Source organism: Apodemus sylvaticus, chromosome 2, assembly GCF_947179515.1.
Source record: "Apodemus sylvaticus chromosome 2, mApoSyl1.1, whole genome shotgun sequence".
Taxonomy (NCBI): Eukaryota; Metazoa; Chordata; class Mammalia; order Rodentia; family Muridae; genus Apodemus; species Apodemus sylvaticus.
In genome coordinates this window covers 13,989,820-14,014,107 of record NC_067473.1, presented here as the reverse complement: position 1 = coordinate 14,014,107, position 24,288 = coordinate 13,989,820, and positions in this window count along the sequence as shown.

The window sequence follows — 24,288 nt, the reverse complement described above, 5'->3', positions numbered from 1 at the left end:
GAAGATCTCACCATCGAGGTCTCAGCTTCCTGGGAACAATCAGCACCTTGGCAGCAGCTGAGGAAAGGCTGTGCCCCTGTCTTTAATCATTGGATTTTAAATATATCTGTTCTGCAGTTAACTTTAAACGTTCATGATTTACTACATAATTGGCAGGGTGATATTTTTATCTGATATTATTCACAGAAATGATTGTCCTCTATGTCATATATACTAACTTTTGGCATTTTGGTGTCAGACTGATGATAGCTTCATAAACCAAATTGAAATGTTATTCTTTTTTGGACTGGATCCTGAAATAGTTTATAAGGTGAACATCATATATTCTTATAGGTGAGAGTATAGACTCTTCTTTCATGGAAAATAGTCTGTTGGGATAGAAAGATAATAGAAGCCACAAGCCCATGATGTCTGCTACTAGACAGTATCTCTTAAAAAGAACAGGAGAAATGCACCCATATCTCTTAAAAAGAACAGGAGAAATGCACCCATGAAATTGCAATTATTTGGTTGTCTGAACTAGACTGGCATAATGATAACCACCAGTTGATATACCAACACTAAAGGAAATTCCCTAAGGCCCCTGCCTACCTATATGCAGAGCTATGGGGGCAGGCAAAGTCTCTCTGAGAGGGGCTAAATAAGTTTCTTCTACAAATGACCTACCAAATAGGTTTTCCAAAACCAATATGTGTGTGTATGTGTGTGTGTGCACAAGACTGTGTGTATATATATAAACACACAGTCTTGTGCACACACACACACACACACACACACACACACACACACATATATATATATATATATATATATATATATATATATATATATATATATATATATATATATAAGCAATGATAAATGGACTCAGTGATTATATGCTGTAGAAATTATTTAATTCCAACTGACCTTTGGCCCTTTAGTTTCAAGATAAAAGGCACACACAGCCTTCATATTTACAATAATCCTCAAACAGCACAAGAGCTGGGTGAAATCTACCCTCCAGGCTGTTAGAATCTGCTTTCCTATCAATAATCCTGAGTCATCACTTACTACTTATTATGTTTCATCTAGACTGCTCTTGACTCCAATGGGCAGCCCTCAGGGCGGTGTGTTTGCGGCTGCTCCTGCACCTTCTACTTCTCACAGCTCTCCTCCAAACCCTAGCTCCAGAAACTGGAACTCCACCTATGCCTCTTCTGTTGCCTGATAGCTGCAGAGAATCCCCTTAGGGAAGGTATAGGCATATATCATATTTTTTGCATCTTTAATGCTAACAATTTTGTCTTCTTCAATTTTCATTTGTGTTTATTTAATTTTGCTTCTAAAGCTCTAATGTTTAAACTATATTTTAGACTTAAAACTTCACATTCAAATCATAAAAGTTACCCAAATATTTAATTTAATAGTAACTTTGACACATAGACTTCCATTCAGTTTTTGAAATGAAAATTTGTATGTGATACTTTGTTGTCATGGCAAAATGGTTTTCTCTTTTGATCATATCAAATATTTGGTTTATAAGCAAAATTCTCTCTATTCTGGATGGATCAGTCTCTACGTCTTCTGTACAGGGGTCACACAGAGACTTCCCTTCCCTTTCTTTCTCTTTTAGCTCAATTTAACCCTTTTCTAGAGGTAATGCTTTAGTAAATCCTTCACTTTGTCTAAAGCACATCCTCAAATCAGACTCTCATTCTCCTATGAATACAAACCGCTGGGAGGGATTTTCTTGTTTGTGTGCATATGATTGCAAGACTGACCCCTTGACCCTTTGTGTTGGGTAGCTAGTTTCAGGTCTCATCCAAGGCAGAGGTTAATGCTTCCTTTCTCAGGAAGTCATGAGTTGCCTGAAGGTCTTTGTCTAGGGTTGAGACTCCATGAGCATGCCATCAGCATAATTCACATTGATAGCACAGGAATCATTTCGGAAAATGGGGAAGAAAGTTTGTAAGAGCCAGAATATGAGTATGTCTGCTACGAAGCATTCATTTACAAAAATAGATGCACAAAGAAGTTCTGAACAAGGTCTATGCCAATGGGTCTTTCTTGAATGGTCCACATCCTCCCTTAATCAGTACTTATTTGTCCCTCTTATAAAGCTTTTTAGTTGTTATGTTTTGTTTTGTTTTTCTTTGATAATCCTTCCTCCCAGGATGTTTTATGTATTTCTGTGCTTTAATATTGGCTTGAACTTTATAGTCAGTCAAATACCACTCAACCATTTGTCTTAGATTTTTCTGGCTTAAAATGTAATGTAATATTTTTATTTTCTACCAAACTTCACATATGTTATGAGATTATACATTTTCTTTCCAGTAGCTTTTTTCTCTTTTTCTAATTGCTACTTTTACCTAACATGTAATTATTTCTATGATGGGAATATCTTAGTGAATATCTAAAGAGAGCACACTATTTAATGTTATTTTGTTTTCTGGAAATCTCCTTGTTTCCCAGTTGGAACAAACTTTTAATTTTTTATATTGACTTATTTTCATATATCTGACTACCACTTCATAAAGATAAAGTGAATTTGGTAATTAGTTTATAAATAAAAGTAAAGAGTTCTTTCTTTCTCTGAATAAAAATTTGGCTGACTCTAAGGGTAATGAGTCAGACAACCAGCTTTCAGTTGGAATACACTTAAAACTCCAAAATTAGAAAGGATTTACATCGAGGTGCCAACAGCTGAATTAGCTGCTTTTTATCTTTTGAGAGAATTCTATTGAGTTATTTAGAGCACTGTGCTCAGCTGGAGGTTTCTGGGTGCTTTCTCACAGGAGTCTGTGTGTGGAGGCTTGGGCGGAGGTGTGGCATGCCCATGTTTCCATAATGCATAACATTTCCACATTGGAATCTAAATGCCCTCCTCTTCCTCCTTTCTGACAGGATTGCAGAGTGAGCTTGAGCTACCTGTTGGCATCCTTAGTTCACTTTGGTCTTCCTTCCATAAAGTTGGGGGAGCATTTAGTCTGCCGATACCCTGCTTTTTAGTCCTGCTTAGGAATGCAGTATCAGTCATTTCCAATAATTCTATTGGTTTTTTGTTGTTGTTGTTGTTGTTGTTGTTGTTGTTGTTGTTGTTGCTTTTGTTTTACTAGCATTGGTGGAGTTGAGCTCAGGGCATTCATCTATGCTGTTGATTAAGAATGGCTAATGTATTGCCAGTGCTTTTTGAAAATGTAACCGGGACTGGAGAGATGGCTCAGTAGTTAAAAGCACCAACTGCTTCCAAAGGTCCTGAGTTCAAATCCCAGCAACCACATCCCTCACAACCATCCATAATGATATCTGACACCCTGAAGACAGCTACAGTATACTTACATATAATAAATAATACATCTTTAAAAAAATAATAAAGAAAACATAACCAAATATTTGACTGAAATGTTTTAAGAACATTAATAATAAAATTCTAATAACAAAAACGATTAGAATATCTCATTATTATCATCCTTCCTGATCCTCACAGCAGACTGCAATCCATGCAGCTTTGCAGTCCTCAGATGTAATGCATTTAAAACACAGAGACTGCACCTCTAAAATTATGGTTCCAAATGTTTTGCAATGTTTATAAAATATTTATCTGGTTATCATGGAGTACTTTGTGAGTATTTATTGTGGAGAGACAAAGCAAAAGTTAGAAGGCTTAGTATTATTAAGTAACAACAACACACACACTCCGTTCCAAATTAAAAATGTCTTTGTATTTGTGAGGAGTTACCAGCTGGGATTAATGGTACGGTTTTCTTTGTAGAAGAAAAGAATGACAGGCAAATTTAAAGAGAAGTCACACCACATATTCACGAGAGAAGATTTTTCTCCTTTGCAAATGTTCATATTGTTCTCTGAATCTTTTTCCAATTATGGAGTTCAGAGAGCATGCAGGCTGCAGAGTGAGATTTGCTGTGTTCACAGCATGTTCACCACAGTGGTGTAGACTCAGGGTCACCAGACTGCAAATGAGACCTTAGACTTGAAAGCTTGTAAGATCTCTTTCCTCTATCTCTCCCTGCTTCCTTCCTGCTTTTCTTCATTTTCCAGACTGTTGAAAAAAGTGAAAATGGGTGGTTTTAATGTTTTAAGAATGAAATTAAACCATTAATTGAACATTCACACTGACATTAATTCTTATGTTGCTGCATGTCTCCAAATTTGACATCATTTGGAAAGCTAACTAAACACATATTAGTTTCCATTTCTCCTTTGGACATGAAGTTCTATTGATGAATGGAACAATATTGGAACCCATATCAGTAAGTTCTGACACACACATGCAGAGTATTATTCTGTGGGCTTGTAAAAGAATTGTAAAGGGGGCATGAGGGTGTCACAGAACCTGATTGGCTCTGTTATAATTGGGCCCTGGAGACGTACCAGCCCGCTGTGGCTTCCAGCTTTTCTTTGGAGTACAGCAAAACGTCACTCCTTTCTTACTTGTTTCATTCCTATTTGGGTTCAGCATCAACTTAAATTGTAAAGATGTTAGTACTGAAATATTTCCGAGGGAAAACTTTACATAAACTTCATGGGCAATGAAAGTACTTGGTACATCAGATCATATTTTGTCAAGTTGTGTAAGTTTTGGTGTTTGTGTTTATCTTATTGACTAACTGACCATTTATGATATTATCTAAGTAGGATTAAAAATACCTGGAGTTGTGTAGATATAGAAGTTGCAGGATTGGTAATTATAAAATCTTAATCCAAGATTACTTACGTGTCTAAGCATAGCAAGGTGCCCTCACTGGCTTGAGGTGAAGTGGTTATCTGTGCAGGGTTTGATACTTTGCGGACATAGTGTTCCTACTGCTGTGTTTCCTCTAATGTCAAATGTTTAGACATTGTTTTATAAATCATTTCTCATTCATTATAAGACGAGTAAATGAGCTTGGGTCATGGTTTGAATCGTATTTGTTAATGAGCTGAATTCTTTTTCCAAAGTTCCACTTCTCCTTGCTTCTCCGCCTCACGCGGGACTCATCGTATTTGTGCTCCTAGTCTTTCTTTTTTTATAATTAAATTGTTTATGACAATTTCTTAAATGCTGTTTTTCTCACTATTCTAATAATGCAACTCATGATCTATCAGTTCTTTTGTATGCATTTTGTGAAATGTGTGTGTGTGTGTGTACATTGTGTGAACAGATGTGTGCAAGTTTGCAGAAGCTAGAGGAAAGTGTCAGTGTTTGACTATCACTCTCCTTCTTCCTTTGAGGCAATGGGGTGTGTGGATGAACCTGGAGCTTAGAGTTGTTAGAGGTGTTTGTTTGTTTGTTTGTGTATGTTTGTTTTTCCGCTAACATCTCCTTGACTCCGCCATTGTAAGTGCTGGGTTACAGTAATGTCTGAAGCCACACCCAGCTTTGACATGGGCTCTGGGTTCCAAGCTGTCTGATGTTCGGACAGCCATCCCTCCAGCCCTGTGCTCTATTAGTTCTTGTTCTCCCCCCTTTAGACTGGACTTACCGAGGCTTGCATAGACTGTTGAATTTATGCTTTAATTATCTAGTTTTTAATAGCTTTGAACAGTATGGCCTTTAAGAAAGGTGGTGAAATGTAGGAAAGAAAATGTGGCTAGCTTGCCACTAATAAATAAACTAAAAATTAGATTTTATAAATCTGAGCACAGAGATGAACTAATATTTATAAGAAATTTTTGTGTTTCAGGAGATGATGGAAAAAACAAATTTGTACTGTATAGCTCTTCGAACATGGAAATGACGAAACTATTCTAAGTAAATTCAGTAATGTTTGCAAGCTAGATGATTAGGTAGTTCAATAATCTGAAATGCCTGAAGTCAGGGGATGACACCGTGTCCTCTGGAAAACTCTTAAATTTTTTTACTTTCACAAGACAGATTAATGCTAACTTTCTTAATATTTGTTTGAGGCACTGTATAGTGCTTCTATACAGTGACCAATTTCAGAGACACAGAATTTTGAATCTAATGGTATCAGATCATGATCAAAACCAGAGCTATTTTCTCCTCCAAGCAGTTGAACAGTGGCTCTTCCTACTTCTCCCACCTGCCGCTACCTTCCTCCCTTAGTCCATAGTCCTTGCTTTCTGTTTGGAGCCTATTCTTGTGCTGCCTGAGCCTCGTCTTTCACCCACATACATCCTGCTGCTCTGCAGGTAACCATGACAATATTTCACAGCGCTGAGGTTATGTGACACATAAAATGTTGCCATGCTGTCTTAAATGTATTAGTAAGCACACCTTTCCCAAAATATACACAAACAAATACCAAATTAAAGTCGTATGACATTTCAAAAGTCTCCCAACACTGTAATCAATTGGTGTAATGAGTAGGAAGAAATCAGGCTGCCTTCGCTAGGACTGAGTGAAAGCTTATGACTCCTTTCTAACACAAAATTGGAATCTTAATCTTTTCCTAAGTTTATTTTAAAAATTTTTTAATAGGGCTGGAGAGATGGCTCAGAGGTTAAGAGCACTGACACCTCTTCCAGAGGTCCTGAGTTCAATTCCCAGCAACTTTGTGGTAGCTCACAACCATCTGTAATGGAACTCAATGCCCTTTTTCTGGTGTGTCTGAAGACAGCTATAGTATATTCATATAAATAAAAATAAATCTTTAAAAAATTTCTTTAATTTCCACCTCCTTAAGATTCATATTAGTAGAAATATTTGGCAAGAAGAGGAATAAACATGAAAGTAGAGACAGTTCCTTATTTATAACTTTAAAGAAAAATGCAAGTAATTGTAAATTGCATAATAATTCTAATCAGAATCAACAACGGTCCAGCATGAAGAAAGCAGTTAAGGATTGAGAAGATTAAGATTCATTATGATATGCATTTCCCTGATAACTAGGTATGCTGAACATTTCTTCAGGTGCTTCAGGGCCATTTGAGTTTCCTCAGTTGAGAATTCCCTGTTTAGCTCTGTACCCCATTTTTAATAGGGTTATTTGACTCTCTGGAGTCTAACTTCTTGAGTTCTTTGTATACATTGGATATAAGTCCTCTATCAGATGTAGGATTAGTAAAGATCTTTTCCCAATTTGTTAGTTGCCATTTTGTCCTATTGACTGTGTCCTTTGCCTTACAGAAGCTTTGCAGTTTTATGAAGCCCATTTGTCGATTCTTGTTCTTAGAGAGCATGAACCATCCACCTCACACAGATCAGAATGGCTAAGATGAAAAACTCAGGGGACAGAAGATGCTGGAGAGGATGTGGGGAAAGAGGAACACTACTCCATTGTTGGTGGGATTACAAACTAGTAAAACCACTCTGGAAATCAGTTTGTTGGTTCCTCAGAAAATTAGACATAGGATCTGAGGACCCAGCTATACCACTCCTGGGCATATACCTGGAAGATGCTCCAACATGTAATAAGGACACATATTCTACTATGTTCATAGATGCCTTATTTATAATAGCCAGAAGCTGGAAAGAACCCAGATGTCTTTCAACAGAGGAAGGGATACAGAAACTTTGGTATATATATAAAATGGAGTACTATTCAGCTATTAAAAACAATGAATTCATGAAATCCTTAGGCAAATGGATGGAACTAGAAAGTGTCATGCTGAATGAGGTAACCCAATCACAAAAGAACACACATGGTATGCACTCACTGATAAGTGGATGTTAGCCTCAAAATAAACAAATAAACAAATTACAATTCACAGATCACAGGAAGCTCAAGAAGAAAGAGGACTGAAGTGGGGGTGCTTTGGGTCTTCTAAGAAACAGAACAAAATAAAGAAGCAATAATGGAGACAAAATGTGGAACAGAGACTGAAGGAAAAGCCACCCAGAGACTGCCCTACCTGGGGATTCATCCTATAGTCACCAAACCCTGTCACTATTATGGGCAACAAGAAGTGCTTACCGAAAGGAGCCTGTCATGATTGTCTCTGGAGGAACTCTGCCAGAGCCTTACACATACAGAGGCAGATGCTAGCAGCCAACCATTGGACTGGGCTTGGGATCCCTAATGGAAGAGTTGGGCAGAGGACTGGAGGAGCTGAAGGGGTTTACAGCGCCATGGGAAGAACAGTGAGGTCGGCCACCCAGATGCCCCAGGACTCCCAGGGACTAAACCATCAATCAAGGGGCACACATGGTTCCAGCCAAAAATGTGGCAAAGGAATGCCTTGTCTGGCATTAGTGGGAGGAGAGGTCCTTAGTCCTGTGAAGGCTCAATAGATGCCCCAACAAAGGGAATTCCGAGGGCAGGGAGGAAGTAGGAATAGGTTAGGTGGAGGGGCATATACTTGGAAGCAGGGGGTGGGGAGAGGGGTTGAGGTTTTTCGGGGAGGAGGGAAACTGGGAAAGGTTTTAGCATTTGAAATATCAATGAAGATTATATTCAATAAAAAATAAAAAGAAGATTAAATATGATATCTTAATTAGACTGCATGTAGAAGAGGGTCTGCATGTTCATGTGTTTGGATGACTTCCATAATCTCAAGAGGATAAAGCAGTTTGTGTAAGATGATACAACATCATCTAACATTTTATCACCAATGCTAATCTTAGTGTTTGAATGATACTTATTTACTCTACTATAAAACTCTCCGGTAATACTAAAATTCCCATGAATCAATAACCACAGTGATCGGGATCACTGGGTTATCTTTTGAGGGATTTATAATAAATCCATTAAGAGCACATAGTGACTCCTATTTACGGGTTCACATACTATCTCTTTCTTTCCTAGTCTGGACTACCTGTGGAGTACCTGCTCACTGAATTGTGATAAAAGCTTAAATTCTATTAAAACAAAACTTTTATGATTTTACCATTAATGGAAGCACTTAGGTAAATGCAGAATAAACAAAACATATCAGACAGCATCCCAGACCTTCATGGATGCATAATTGAACTGGTATTATTTATGTCTTCTTTAGAATTTTCTGTAAATGTTTTTTCTCTTACTAAAGTGGTGAATACGTGATGATAAACATAGATGCACACGTTCTTAGATGTGCCCAATGGATGACTATGACCGAGGCCTAATTTTCAAGTAAAGTGTGCAATGCTCTGTCTTTCCTCTATATTTGCTTATTTCATGCTATATCTTAGTAACAGAGTCAGTATCATGTCCACTATTAAACTCATGAAAAAACAGCATTTTTTTTCCCAGCTTCTCACTTCCCTTAGCATGAGAGTGGCCAGCAGTGTGTGCATGAGCACTGAAGCTGCTCGCAAGTCTTGGCTTTTGCTGCCCCATCTTTTTATCAGCATCGTTCCTCTGCCTGACACTTCCCATCATTTGTGTTCATTATTATTACAGGATGAGTTCAGGTAAATATTGCTCTTGAAATATTTTAAAATATTTAAAATTGTATCATTGATAATAAATAAAAGCACACATACTATTAATAATGTGGAATGGTTGAAGGATTGTTCTGTGTACTGTGATCAGTGCTTTATACACATCACCTCCATCTCCGCGTTAGTTTCCTTTGCTGCCATACAAACAGCCACCACACTTTAGTGGCTCAAGGTCTAAAGACGACAGAGATAAAGGAGAAATGAAGAACAACGAAAAGATTAAGTAAAAAGGGTTCAAAGTAGATCCAAGTAACATTGGCTTTACAAAATAATGGAAAGACCTTGCATGGATTTACATGTTGACAGTAATAACACACAAAGCAAGGAGAGCACACGATGAGTGACACTCCTCAGTGTCTGCACCTTTGGGCACCGTCACTTTCAAGAAGATCACAGTGTAGTCGTTACAGTAATCGTTAACACGGTGAGGGCATATTATTGAAAGACAAAATAAGGCATAAAATGGAAAGGAAACACCATTTAAAACATCACTTAAAACCTTTAGAAGGAAGAAGCCCAAAAGAAGCAGACAGACTGACTACAGAGGCGGCGAAGACACAACTGAAAAGCAGACAGGCAGACAGAACACAGAAGGTCGTATAGACGCGGTAGAAAGCCAGACTAAATACAGAAGGCAGTGTAGACACAACTGAAAAGTATTATCTCTGGAAACTGAACAAGGTCTGCAGATGCTGTGTAAAAATTTTTGAAAACTTGTGCCTTCACAAACAGTATCTTTAAATTTAAAAAAAAAAAAGAAAAGAAAAGAAAAAAAAGAAGGCTGAGGGCTGAGACTGTAGCTTTAATTGTAGAACTTTTCTACCATGGCCAAGGCCTTGATCTCAGAGCTGCATACAAAGAAACATGGGACTGGGATTAGAAAGGGGAAAATATATATGCAAATAACAAGCAAAAATTCTAATGGTAGCATCGCTTCATTACTACATATACAGAGAAAACCATTCCCACCAACCAGGAGTGACATTTGACAATTCATCTATCAAATCCGAAGGATGAGGATAGCAATTTTAGACTTTTATAAATCTGCTAACCTTGTCTCAAGATACATAAAACAGAAGCACATAGAACTAATGCATATAGTGTATGTGAGACTAACACATATATCACTAACAGAAGAGGGAAAAGTCAGTAGGGTTGGAGAAGATTTTACACATTTTTTAGTGGTAAAAAAGTTCTGATTGACATATTAATACACATCGCTTCTACCGTAGAGAATTCACATTCTTTTCAGGCTCACACAGATCATATCATGAAATTGCCCACGTACCCAGGTGAGCAAGTGTCAACTCTTTCGGAGGAACTGAAATAGCACTAAGACTCTGATCACAGAGCTGAGGACAAAAAGAAAATCGCCACAGATGTGCGGCTTAAGCAAGCACCTACGAAGAAACTATGTATCAGAGCAAAAAAGTCCTAAGTGAAATTTGAAACTATTCTAAATAATAATAGCGAAAAACTTCCTATTAAATCATACGGTGGATGACAGGTGGCACATTTAGTGAGAAAGGTAAAAAGGGACAATAAAGACCAAACAAGCAATAACCTGGCATTAGCTCGAGAAGTCGGTAAGGCACAGCGCTGTGATTCAAAATGGGATTTCTCATTAAAAGGAATCAGAAGGCTTACTCTTTTAGGGGCAGCTCAATTCCCAACTTCAGGCAGGAAATGTGCAAGGGAACCCTGAGCGATCCTGCTGTGCCTAGAGGTAATAAGGATGCCAAAGCCCCTGGGATTCCAAAGCACACTGTTGAAGAGGTTTGAGGATGATAACCTTGTATGGCAAATTCCCTACGCAGCGTTACTGATGAGACAGAGACAGAAAGAAGCTCTGAGGACTACGAAAAGGCTTATAGTTGAAGTGGGTGCTGATTCATAAACAGAGAAAGAAAAATAACCCAGTTTGGAACTCACAACTTAATAACGAATGCAGGAAAACATCATGGACGGGCGCCAAACCATTCCGTAAAAAGTGCCGGGGAGGAAAACAACTGCTAGTCTCTAAACCTTAGCGTAGATAACTTATCAGGTACAATGTCAAAGGTTTTTACATTGAAATAATCAGGCAGTCACTGTTTTAAGCACATGATCAAATTTAGTCTCGCCAAAAGCTGGACCACATAATACTGCGTACCTAACACTTTGAATAAGAAGTATATAACACAGCCTGAGACGTTTCCTTACCAGGAAATTGTCTAACATGAATCGAATCATGTGGAAAGCACAAAGACAAATACAAAATGAGGAAAATTCTGTTAGGACAGCTAGCCTCGACTACCATAAAGCAATCGATATCATAAACTGCAAAGGCAATCTAGATTAAGAGAGACAAATGAGTCCAGACAGGCAACTGTACGGTGTCAGCTCTAATAGAATCTGGGAAAAGAAAGGAGATGCGAAGATATTTTGAGAGTTGGAAATATTCACATTTTGACTCATAAAATTTTTGTATATTTCCTTTCATGTAAAATGATCTTTGTGTGTGTGTGTGTCTGTGTGCACTCGCACGCGCATGCGCATGAATACTAGTGTAACCATGGCCAATTTGGCTTGCAACAACACAAATTAACTATTACATAGTTCTGAATGTTAGAAATCCAGCACGGATCTCACCTCAATGAAACTGAAATACAAACGGCTATGTTCCCTGCAGAAACGTAACCCCTGCTTCTTTAAGCTTTTAGAGGATGCTGACACTCTTGTCTCTTGGTCAGTTTATCTGTATTCCCGGTTAACACTGCTGCATCCTGTTAATAATTAGACATTGCAAGCTTCCTCCGACCACAGTGAGAATGCTGTTTTTTTCTCTTAAAAATCCAAGTGGTCCCTGCTGGCAATGGGCAAAGAGACGCCTTGTTTGCGGCGGTGTGCGCATGTCAGTGAGGGGCAGAGCGGACAGCAGCCCTTTGTTCATCCTAGTGTGATGGATGGCTTGGTGACCAAAGCTGCCTTATGCCTAGGACTTTAAAAAAATCAAATCCAAGCAGTGCAGCATGGGAGGACGACAGAGGTCTGCAGATCACCATGCCACCCACAGACCTGCCCTCCCGCCCCTGGCACAGGCAGGCCACAGACACCCGCTTGCCACCATACCATGCAGCGCAGATGGAGGATGTCACACAGGAGCTCTCCAGCTGCATGGCCAGCCTGTAGCGTGAGCCACCACAAAGTGTGAGTGTCCGGTAGTCAGGTGGGAGAGCAAGAGAAGTAGAACAGCTTGAGCAGTATGAGGAGAGACGGACCGGAGCTCTAGGATGGAGAGGAGTCGGCCATGGCGCCTGGATCCGTGGTGAGGGCCCATCTGGTGTTGCCGCTGCGGGCCTTGAGCGTGGAGGAGCTAACCCTGTCCCTCGGTAGCTGGGGCACTCAGGAGAGCCGCTGCTGCACCTTGCCTGGACAGCACGGGGGAACTGACCCTGGTGGCAGGCTGGCAGGTGAGCCAGCCCCAAGGACAAGAATACCGGAGAGCTGGTCCCCACCACCCGTCTGCCATGAGGTGGTGTGGTGGCTGAACATGGGATGCCTTACCTCCTGGGTCCTTACCACCTGTGGCGGTCAGAAGAACCAGCCTGTGTCCCTCGCCAGGGAACTCAGAGAAGCACTCAAGAAAGCAGGCCCTGCACCTCATCTAGGCAGCACAGTACTGATTGAGGGGGCACACACACGTGAGTCAGCCCTGAGGGAATGAGGGCAGGAGAGCTGGCCCAGCCCCTCACGGGCTGAGGACGTGGGAGACTGGGCCCAGAGCCGTAACTGAGCAGCATAAGGAGGCTGGCGTACAGGTGACAAAGACAAGAGAGCAGGAAAGCTGGCCCTGCCTCCTGATGACGTGGCACGGGGTGGCCTAGCTGGAGCAGTGCATTTGTCCTGGGGGACCAGATGAGGGAGAGCTAGTGTTCTCACCAGCTCAGTGTCGCCAGATCTGAGTTGGCTCATCCCAAAATCTATAGCATCTATAAAGAGTTGGGAAGCAGGAAAAGGGCCAGGCTCGCTGATCAGAAGCTGCGGGATCTCCACGATGCGGGGCAACAACAGAATCACGGGAAGGAATCCTGACAAGGATCCAACAGTGATGGTATCCTAGAAGTCAGAGATCCGGAACCAGAGCAGTGACTCATGGCCATGAGCATTTACATAAGAAGATGTATGGACAGAGGGACAGACTGGGGCACACTTGAGCTTCCCTGATGAGATGTTTCCTATGTTTTGTTTTTATTGTCATTGTTTTGTGTGCGTGTGTTTTATTTTGGGTAGGATTTTGCAAAGGGCAGATATGAGGCGACGGGGAGATGTGCGGGATTCAGATGCATGGTGTGAAACTCACGAAGAGTCAATAAATTTAAAAAAAAAGAAGATCTAAGTGGTTACATTGGGTTTACTCAACTAATCAACTAATTCAACCATATCTGCAAAGTTCTCTTTAACCAGTTTCAGGTCACTGCTTATTAAGTTGTGGGGTCTTGGTGGGTACAAAAAAACATTATTGTACCTCAAAGGTTTACAATGTTTATAAGTACTAATTTGGGAAATTATTTTTATTTTTGTAAGAAGCATGTGATTATGAAGAAACGTGTTCATAATAGTCAAAATATTAAAATGGTCAGAGAAAAAGGTGCAGAAAGAGTGTATGGACCAGGGGTGGTATATCACTCAAGAGAAATGATGTCTTCGGTGACAGAGCAAGAGAGCAAGACAGAGCAAGGGAACCCAGGTGTACAAGCAAGCCCAAGCCAGGCCACTCAACATGGAGAGGTGGGCTGGGCGTGAGGGGTCACTGCTGGCTAAGGGGCTATTGACAGTTCTTACACTGCAGGAGAGGTAGCATCATTTTCTTAAAGGTATATCCACCAATAAATAAGTCAACGAGGCTACCGTGGAAAGCTCCGCATCCAAGAAAATTTGGACAGCACAAATCGACCTTGATGGGGAACGATAACGACACAAAGTAGTGTGGGTAGAAAGCAGAGGAGAGTCTTGGAAAAGTCTGAGGAAGGGGAGTGAAGGTGGTTCACACTGTACCAAATTCCCAAAGAATTAATAAAATGCTTTTAATGAAAGAAAATTCTAAACATGTTTTTAATGCAGGGATATAGCTTGGTCATAGAATATATATACCAGGTGGCTCAATAAAGCCAGCCTACAGAGAGGCCTGATTAGAATGAGTAGAAAGTTGTTCCAGATGTGTTCTTTTGGATTTATGCTTTTCATAGGGTAGTAGCATGTATTAATTATACATAATCAGACATAATCAGAGGTACTGTTTCATGTGTGTGTGTAGTACATTTTAATCATACTCACTGTACCACATTGCCCTTTCTTGTCCCCTTTCATGCATGACAATCCACTACCTCTTTCTACAATGCTCTCTCTCTCTCTCTCTCCCTTCCTCTCTCCCTCTTTCCTCCCCCCTTCTCTCTTTCATGTGCACTGATGCTGTCTTCAGACACACCAGGAGAAGGTAAAGTATTCTATTATAGATGGTTGTGAGCCGCCATGTGGTTGCTGGGAATTGAACTCAGGTCCTCCGGAAGAGCAGTCAGTGCTCTAACCACTGAACCATCTCTTCAATCTCTCTCTCTCTATCTCTCTCTCTCTCTCTCTCTCTCTCTCTCTCTCTCTCTCTCCTTTATTTTTTAATAACCCAAAGTTTCATAAAGGATTGTTGATGGCACATACTTCAGCATTTGTTTACTGGAGCATGGAGACCTTTACCAGTTACCATACCACAGAAGTAAATCTCCCTCCCTCCCTCCCTCTCCCTCCCTTTCTCCCTCCTTCCCTCCGTCCCTCCCTCTCTCCCTCCCTTTCTCTCTCTCCCTCTCTTCCTCTCTCCCTCCCTCCCTCCCTCCCTTTCTCTCTCTCCCTCTCTCCCTCTCTCCCTCTCTCCCTCCCTCCCTCTCTCCCTCCCTCCCTTTCTCTCTCTCCCTCTCTCCCTCTCTCCCTCCCTCCCTCCCCAACTATTAACTGCTTAAAAATCCTTGGGGAGGAACAGAGATTTGTGACCCCTGCCCCCCATGCATGGAGTTGACACAGAGTTTTGTTTTAAAAGGGGGGCAGTCACTTTAATTTGCTGGGAATGAAAGCATCTCATGGCTGGAAGGAGACACAGTGACCTTGATTTAGTCTGTTTAGATAAAATTCTGAAGTGACCTTGTTTTGTCTAAGTCTGTTATGATCTCAGACGGAACATGTCTGTGACTCCTGAAGAATGCCTATGCTGCTCCTCAGGACAACCTCACAGCCTGGCTGGGAGCTCCGGGCCAGCTCAGCCTACAGTGAGTCTTCCCTGTAGCTAGAAGAACGGTCTTCTATGTTGATGACTGCCCTTTCCTCTCCTGACTTTCATTATAAATCAAGGCTCAAAATGTAATAAGGAGTGAGTTCATTTTTTTCCTGAGTTACAATTGTTAAAGCAGGATATCTTCTTTAAAAATGGTAGCTGAGATTGGGGCAAACGTTTAAAAGAAAATATCATCCTAAGTGAGGTAACCCAATCACAAAAGAATACACATGGAATGCAATCTCTGATAAGTGGATATTAATTAACCCAGAAGCTCTGAATACCCAAGGCACAAATCGCATAACAAATGACTCCCATGAAGAAGTATGGAGAGGGTCCTGATCCTGGAAAGGATTGATCTAGAGTAGGAGGGGAGTATAAAGACAGAAAAAGGAGGGAGGTGATTGGAGAATGGGTGGAGAGAAGAAGGTTTATGGGATATATGGGGAGGGGGGATCTGGGAAAGGGGAAATCATTTGGAATGTAAACTAAGAATATAGAAAATAAAAATATTTAAAAAAAGAAAATATAACTGGAGAAAATAAAAAAAAAAGAAAAGAAAATGACTATTCTTCTTCCTGCAATTATTTAACAAACGTGTTTTGTAGGAGGTAGGGGTTATGATGAGTAGCCTTGGGAAGGATATAAATGTAAGTAAGACATGGCTGTCTTTCTAAAATTTATACTTTGATCAAATACTAGATAGATATTTCAAACTTGGACCATTGATTGTAAATTCAGAAAAAATCCCCAGGTGCTTATTAACCAAGTTTTTGTTTAAAGTTGGATTCTAAAGGATCAGATGTGGTAACTTTGAAAGAATTTTCAGAAAAAAAGAGCTTTGCAGAATTATTTAGCTTGGCGTATATGGATTATGAAATTCAAATATTTATCCCCCACAGACTCTCATTAAAGCTGCTACACACTGAGTTGTCAGGAGAAATAAATATATGGCAGAGTTTAACTAAAGAAATCAGTGTTAAATAATGTATTAGCCCTGGTCCCCATAAGCACACCCAGCTATGAAGTCCTTAGCAGTGGTATGCATTTGCATTGGTAGGTGCATGTGATAAAACCAGAATCACTATGTGCAGACTTGGAAGTCCAAGTACAAACTACACATTTCTGTGTGTGTGTGTGTGTGTGTGTGTGTGTGTGTGTGTTTGCAGAAAATTATGTGTATATGTGATGGCTGGGATCTCTGCTGTAGTCTATTGTCATTGCCTTTTTATGTTTAATAAATAACAATCTTCTGAAAGGAAATAGTTCCCATGGGAAAGCCTAGCACGTAAATATACAGTGTCAAAAGCAATTGATATGCAGACAGCCATTAGCATTGTGGGCAATGTCTCTTTAGTAGTTGCCCTATGGAGGCATATTTGAGAAATTGTCTCAGGGCTCAGAATCTCCACGGTCCTTGGGAGGAAAGATAGTATTTCCCTGGTCCACAAGCACTCTGGCTTGCGGCATGGCTAAGGCTTTCTGCCTCTGAGGGTTCCCTCTAACTTGGTCTTCATGCCTTCTGTCATTTGCTAATTGGGCTGTCTTTTAAGTTGTGCTGCTCCTACTGCTGCCGTTTTGTTTTATGCATTCGCTAAAGGTCCCTTATGATTTTAGTGACTGATTGTTAGTCAGGAAGTCCTGAGTACTTTCTGTTCTCCTTCTTTGAGAGAGATAATCTGAGTGTGAGAATTTTCATTTCAGGTCTTGAGTTCCAGTAATTTTAGAATCTGTTTCCTTCATGCTAGTTGGATCTGGAATTCCTAACACCCCTCCCCTGTGCTGAGGAATCTGTCAGGTTTGCTTTTTAATTGCCATCTCCTCAGGTACCATTTCTAAAATCTCCATTTGGTTTCTTCTGCTTCCTCTTCCTTTTCCTCTTCCTCCTCCTCCTCCTTCTTTTTATTTCCTTGCTATACATGCTTGCATAGAGATAGAAAGAGAGAAAGAGAGAGAGAGAGAGAGAGAGAGAGAGAGAGAGAGAAGTTTTTCCAGAACATATATCAACCACATATCAATTAACGTCAACTCATTTCAAGTAGTTTTGTAATATATGTTGGGGGTGCCTTAAATTTTTCTACTTTGAGATCTTTGTCAACTATTTTCTATATGTTTGTTATCTAAGAAGCTTGACTTGGTGTCTTTAATTCAAATAATCGTTTCCTTATTTCTTGATATGATAGGTGACCACCTACAAAGTAAAATGGTTCTTTGGGGTGTTAAGTTAAACGAAGTTCTGAAACTGCTGTCTGTAGTAATCTTGTTTCTATCAGACAGGAGGACAGGAGATAACAGGAGTTTCCAGTCAGCCTCCCTTGGAAGAGAAAGTGGTTCCAAGGTATAGGGGAGCATGCTAACTCTTTGCTGTTCCTCTTTGGACACTACTCTCTTGAGGAAAGGAGATTATCTAGTTACACAGCATGTAATGGAAGACTGCTTTAGTACTCTCACATCTTGAAAGCAGGTTACTGCATTTCTGAAAGTTCTGGCAAATGGAAAATCCACTGACAGAGTGCTCACGTCTGGAAAATTCTTGTATTATTCCATGTAGTGCACAGTATTGAGAGGAGTGAAATGAAAAAGAAGAGAGTGAGTTTCATCATTAGTCAAACTCATACTTGTACTTATATAGATTTATAGTTAGGCATCTCTAAATAGATATCAGTATCTGCATTTTACATTTGTTTATATGAACACATTACAAAATATATAATCCTGTTGTTTTTGTTGCTATTGGAAACCACTCTTACACCATAGTGATCTGATAGGAGGCATGGGATTAGTTCGATCGTCTTATATTTGTTGAGGTCTGCCTTGTGTCCAATTATATGGTCGATTTTGGAGAAGGTACCATGAGGTGCTGAGAAAAAGGTATATTCTTTTGCTTTAGGGTGAAATGTTCTATAAATATCAGTCAAATCCAATTGTTCCAAAGCTTCAATTAGTTTTACTGAGTTCCTGTTTAGTTTCTGTTTTCCTGATCAGTCCATTGAGGAGAGTGGAGTGTTGAGGTCCCCCACAATTATTGTGTTAGGTGCAATGTGTGCTTTGAGCTTTAGTAAAGTTTCTTTTACAAATGAGGGTGCCCTTGCATTTGGCGCATAGATGTTCAGAATTGACAGTTCTTATTGGTGGATTTTTCCTTTGACCAGCAAGAAGTGTCCTTCTGTGTCTCTTTTGATGACTTTAGGTTGAAAGTCAATTTTATCTGATATTAGAATGGCTACTCCTGCTCGTTTCCTGTGACCATTGGCTTGTAAGATTGTCTTCCAGCCTTTTACGCTGAGGTATTCTTTATCTTTGACACTGAGGTGTGTCTCCTGTATGCAGCAAATTGTAGGGTCCTGTTTCCTTATCCAATCTGTTAGTCTATGTCTTTTTATTGGGGGAATTGAGACCATTGATGTTAAGAGATAGTAAGGAATAGTGATTATTACTTCCTGTCATTTTTGATGTTCTTTTTATATTTGAGTGGTTATCTTCTTTTGGGTTTGATGAAGGAAGGTAACTATCTTGCTTTTTCCAGGGTGTAGTTTCCCTCCTTGTATTGGATTTTTCTACTATTATTCTTTGCAGAGCTGGGTTTGTGGAAAGATATTGTGTAAAATTGGTTTTGTCATGGAATATCTTAGTTTTTCCATCTATAATGAATGAGAGTTTTGCTGGGTATAGTAGTCTTGGCTGACATTTGTGTTCTCTTAGAGTCTGCATGAGATCTGCCCAGGATCTTCTAGCTTTCATGATCTCTGGTGAGAAGTCTGGTGTGATTCTGATAGGTCTTCCTTTATATGTTACTTGGCCTTTTTCTCTTACTGCCTTTAATATTCTTTCTTTGTTTAGTGCATTTGGGGTTTTGATTATTATGTGACGGGAGGTATTTCGGCTCAGGTCCAGTGTGTTTGGAGTTCTGTAGGCTTCTTGTATATTCATAGGCATCTCTCTCTTTAAGTTGGGAAAGTTTTCTTCCATAATTTTGTTGAAGATATTTGCTGGCTGTAAATCTCCACTCTCATCTATGCCTATAATCCTTAGGTTTGGTCTTCTCATTGTATCCTGGATTTCCTGGATGTTCTGGGATACAAGCTTTTTGCATTTTGCATTTTCTTTGACAGCTGAGTCAATGGTTTCTATGGTATCCTCAGCATCTGAGATTCCTTCTTCCATCTCTTGTATTCTGTTGTTTATATTTGCATCTATGGCCCCTGATTTCTTCTCAAGGTTTTCTATCTCCAAAGTTGTCTCCCTTTGTGATTTCTTAGTTGTTTCTACTTCTGTTTTTAGATCCAGGATGGTTTTGCTCAGTTCCATCATTTGTTTGTGTTTTCCTGTAATTCTTTAAGAGATTTTTGTGTTTCCTCTTTCATGACTTCTGCCTGTTAACTCAAGTTCTCCTGCATTTCTTTAAGGTTTTTTTTGCCTTTCTTCTTTATTGGCTTATATCTCTTGGGCCTTATTCTCCTGCATTTCTTTAAGTGATTTTTGTGCTTCCATTATACGGGTTTCTAGCTTATTCATGTTCCCCTGTATTTCTTTAAGAGATTCATTTATGTCCTTTTATGTTCTTCTAGCAGCAGCATGAACAGTGATTTTAAATCCAAATCTTGTTTCTCTGGTGTGTTGGCATAACCAGGACTTGCTGATGTTGGAGAGTTTGGTTCATATGCTGCCATATTGCCTAGATTTCTGCTAGTAGCGTTCCTGCGTTTGCCCTTTGCCATCTTGTTCTCTGAAGCTAGTTGGTCTTGTCTCTGGCTGGTGTTTCAGCCTCCGGAGAGGCTCTAAGGCTATTTCTGCAACACTGGATGGCAGGGTTTCCCCTGTTGCAGATTGCTGATGTGCTGTCCTCCTCTTGGGTGCCCTTGCAGCCCTAGTGTGCTTTGCCCCCGATTGTGTCTGTGAACCAGATGGTGCCCGTTTGCTCCTTCAGGGAGTGCTGAGGTTGTATGCTGCAGGGACCTTTTCTGAGTGCTGAGCACTCCGCTGGCCAGCGGAACTCCCAACCGGGTTGGTGCACACAAGGCTAGCCTCGCTGTTCAGGCCCTGAGTCTAGGCAAAAGCCTGGCAGGCCAATGTCTGAGCAAAGTTCCCCTCAACTGTGAGTGTTAATTGGGTCTGTCAGGTGGCCAGGATGGCGGTGTGTGCGCGCTCCCTGAGAGTGCTGGGAGAGTCTGCTGGGCTAACAACCTCCTGGCTGGGTCGGCACACAGATGGCCCACCGAGCAGCCCAGGGCCTGGGGGCAGTCCAGGGCCTGACCATCTTAGACCCCCAGTTAATGTCAGCCTCGGGCTAGCCTGTTAGCCAGTTTTGCCTGCTAGGTCTCTCTGGCTTCCAGTAGGCAAAATGGCGGCGGCGGCCCGGGCAAACAACCTCCTGACTGGGTTTGTACACCAGTGCCCCCCCCACCAGCCCAGAGCCTGGGTGCAGGCCAACACCCGTTGGGCTTAGACCCCCCTATGTTGGTCTCGGGTTGTATTTGCGTACCTCAGTCTGTCTGATCTCTCTGGCGTCAGAGAACCAAGATGGAGGCCAGTCTCTTGTAACTGACTGGCGGGAGGCAGAGTTCTCATGTGGCTTCTGTGTGGTGAAAGGCACAGTAAATCCGCAGCTGCTTGCAGCCTGGCTGGCCAACGATGGCCAGTGGTCATGGGCACAGGGCCTAACTGGACCCTGTCCGCTTGGTTCCACTGCTGATGGCCCTTCCTCTGGACCAGCCGCTGCTGCTGTTGCTGCTGCCGCCGCCGCCTTCCAAAATATATAATCCTAATATAGTTATACACATATAAATTTTCAAGCTTAAGAAGAAAATGTCTATAAGAAATTCAGACAATTGAACATGCTCCTTTTTGAATGTTTTTCTCTTATTTATAGCAATGCTTAAATTTCATGTTATTTTGAACACATTCAACAACTAGTTGACTGTGTGATTGACTGAGATTATCTGACTATAGTATATCTGTATACTTATATATTGTTTATACTTATATATAGTTTATAACTGTATTATGCCTTGAAGGTAATAACTACATTCATTAACATTTTTTTCAATTTTTTTATTCTTAACAAGTGTGTTTTAAAGTTTTAAATCACCAAACACTGTGAAGAGAAAGCAAGCAAAGTTGCAGTACTTTTTTCTCATCAAACACTGGACAGGTTCTGTATGCTGTATAAAGCATGGGTGTAATTTAAATTGAAGAATATTTCCATTTGCTGTTTAAAGGAGAGAACCCTTTCAGCCTTTAAAGTTGGGGACATGAATGCTATTTTGGGAAGGAGTGGACCAAGTAAAGAATGAGCTGTTTCTCTGCTCAAGAAACAAGAATTGTTTAATTATACCTCAAGGGACTGAAGGTAAAGACTCAGCCGCTTTGAAACAGGAGAAAATGGAGTTGCTAGGAGAAAGGAGAACAAGCCTGGGGCACACCCAGGGAAAGGCTGTGTACAGACACCCCTAACCACAGAGACATTCCACCGTATGCCTTGGCTAATGAGATATCCAGAAATGACAAAATCTAGCCTTCAAAGTTAAAGTTTTGTGCTTCTACGTGCTCATCACAACACTAGTTCTAATTGCCAATCAATATCAACAAAATTGAGGAAGCTTATAAGCACCAAAAATACTTTAGGCTGTGCTCTGGGAAAATGAAGGTCAGCAGTGATATTCAGCTTTGAGCAAAGTAGGTAGGGAAGAATGGGAGACCCAAGAGGGTAGAGTGGCTGAGGGTACAGACGCCCAAGGCTGGGCTATCATGGTATTTCAATTCCATCTACTCTCAACTCAAATCAGAATCTCCCTCTACTGTGCTGTGAATGTTTACATTAATATTGACCAAAGAAGACAAAACGACAGAGCTTGTCAGATCAGAAGAAAACATGAGTGATCTGAGCTAGAGGACAATTCTCCCTCCATGGCAATCAGCACTAATATTAACCAGTATCTCAAGTCCAGAGAACAAAGATAGGTATGAACCTGTTAGATGCAGGCTAATCCTCTAGAGTGTTAGCTCTACAACAAGCCATGGACAAGTGTACTACTGATGACCTCATGGAGATGAACTCTTGGGATTGACCTCATGGGCATGACCTCATAGCCCTATCATGGGGTTTTTCATGAGTAGAAGTTCATGATACCTGGAATGTTGTCTGTTTTTTAATCATTCCAAGTTATAACACTCTATATTTTGCACTTTTTTAAATGTTTAACCTATGTACAGAGATAGGATATTGCATGGCTACCTTCTAACATTGTCCCTACTGGGTTGAATATAGCTTTATTTTCAACTCTAATTGTGTGGGGGTAAAAATACACTATGCTTTATGCCACATTGCTTAGAGTAAAAAGAACCTATGAGGTAGAGATTGATGAAGGAGAAAAGATGGATGATGGCTTAAATCACATGGGAAACCCAATTTACCTTAATCAGTGATATATATGGTCGAACACATGTAACACAAATGCAGTTTTACAGAATTTGATACAGAAATCTTCACACATTGGTGGAATTGGCAGGGGGTGGGGTGCAGACAAAATGGCTCTGGCTTCACTGTCTTATCCACTGTTTTCAGTGAATAACATATTGTTTCTTATGGAGTAGCTTGCCATCCTCAGAATTCCTATGATCAAATTCCTAACATCCTGGTACTTCCAAATATGACTCAATTTGAATCTTTAAACAGATAATTAACCATAGCATCCTTTAGAGTTATTAAGATTTAGTTAGACCAAGTGATGGCGGTACATGCCTTTAATCCCCAGCACTCAGGAGGCAGAGGTAGGCTAATCGCTGTGAGTTTGAAGCCAGAAAAGCTGGAGATACACAGAGAAACACTATCTTGGGTTTGGGGGGTGGGGGGAAAAGAAAGATTAAGACAGTTCCTTATGTTCAAGTCCTAACCCATTATCACTGATAAACTTGTTCAGAAAAGATGAGAGCATTTACAGAAACAGCATACAAGCCATGCCTGAAGAAGATGCCTGATGAAGGCACAGAGAAGGTGACCATGGACAAGCTCAAGAGGAAAAGTCCCAGGCTGTAGCAAAGCCTGGTAATAGTTTGGTGTTCCTGTAAGAAAATGAATCCCTGCTGTGAAAACCACCCCCAGGCTGTGGTATTTTGTTTTAGCAGCCCTAGCAACTAATACAACCTGTCAAAATCAGATCCACTAGGAAATAACATCTGGTTTGAAGTAGCAGCACATCATATGGTACTAACCACTTTCCTGCATTAGGGTGAAACTGTAGCTAATTTCACTCTTCCAGAGATGTGCAAGAGAAACAACAGAGGAAAGTAAATGTTTCTTGGACATTTCTAGTCTGGATCATGAGTATGCAATCATATTTGGAGAGTCTTGTTTATTTGAAATATTTTCTATAAATCAAGGTATTACATTTCAATGGTTTTGATAAGGAAATAAAAGAAACACAGTCACATGTAACACTTTTGTGGCTGTGAGAACTCCCCTATAGTGTATTGATATTGATCCTTACTAAGTACTGGGTAGTACAATGTGATCCTGGCCACATCATTAGCAATACTGTGTCTGAAACGCTTCCCCACTTGCTTTTATAGAAGATTACATGAGCATTATGCTTTTCAATAACCATGTTGTCACTTCCAGAGACTGCACATTTCCCTGACCTGACAATGCCACAGCTTGAAAGAGCTTCATGTGTATATGTCA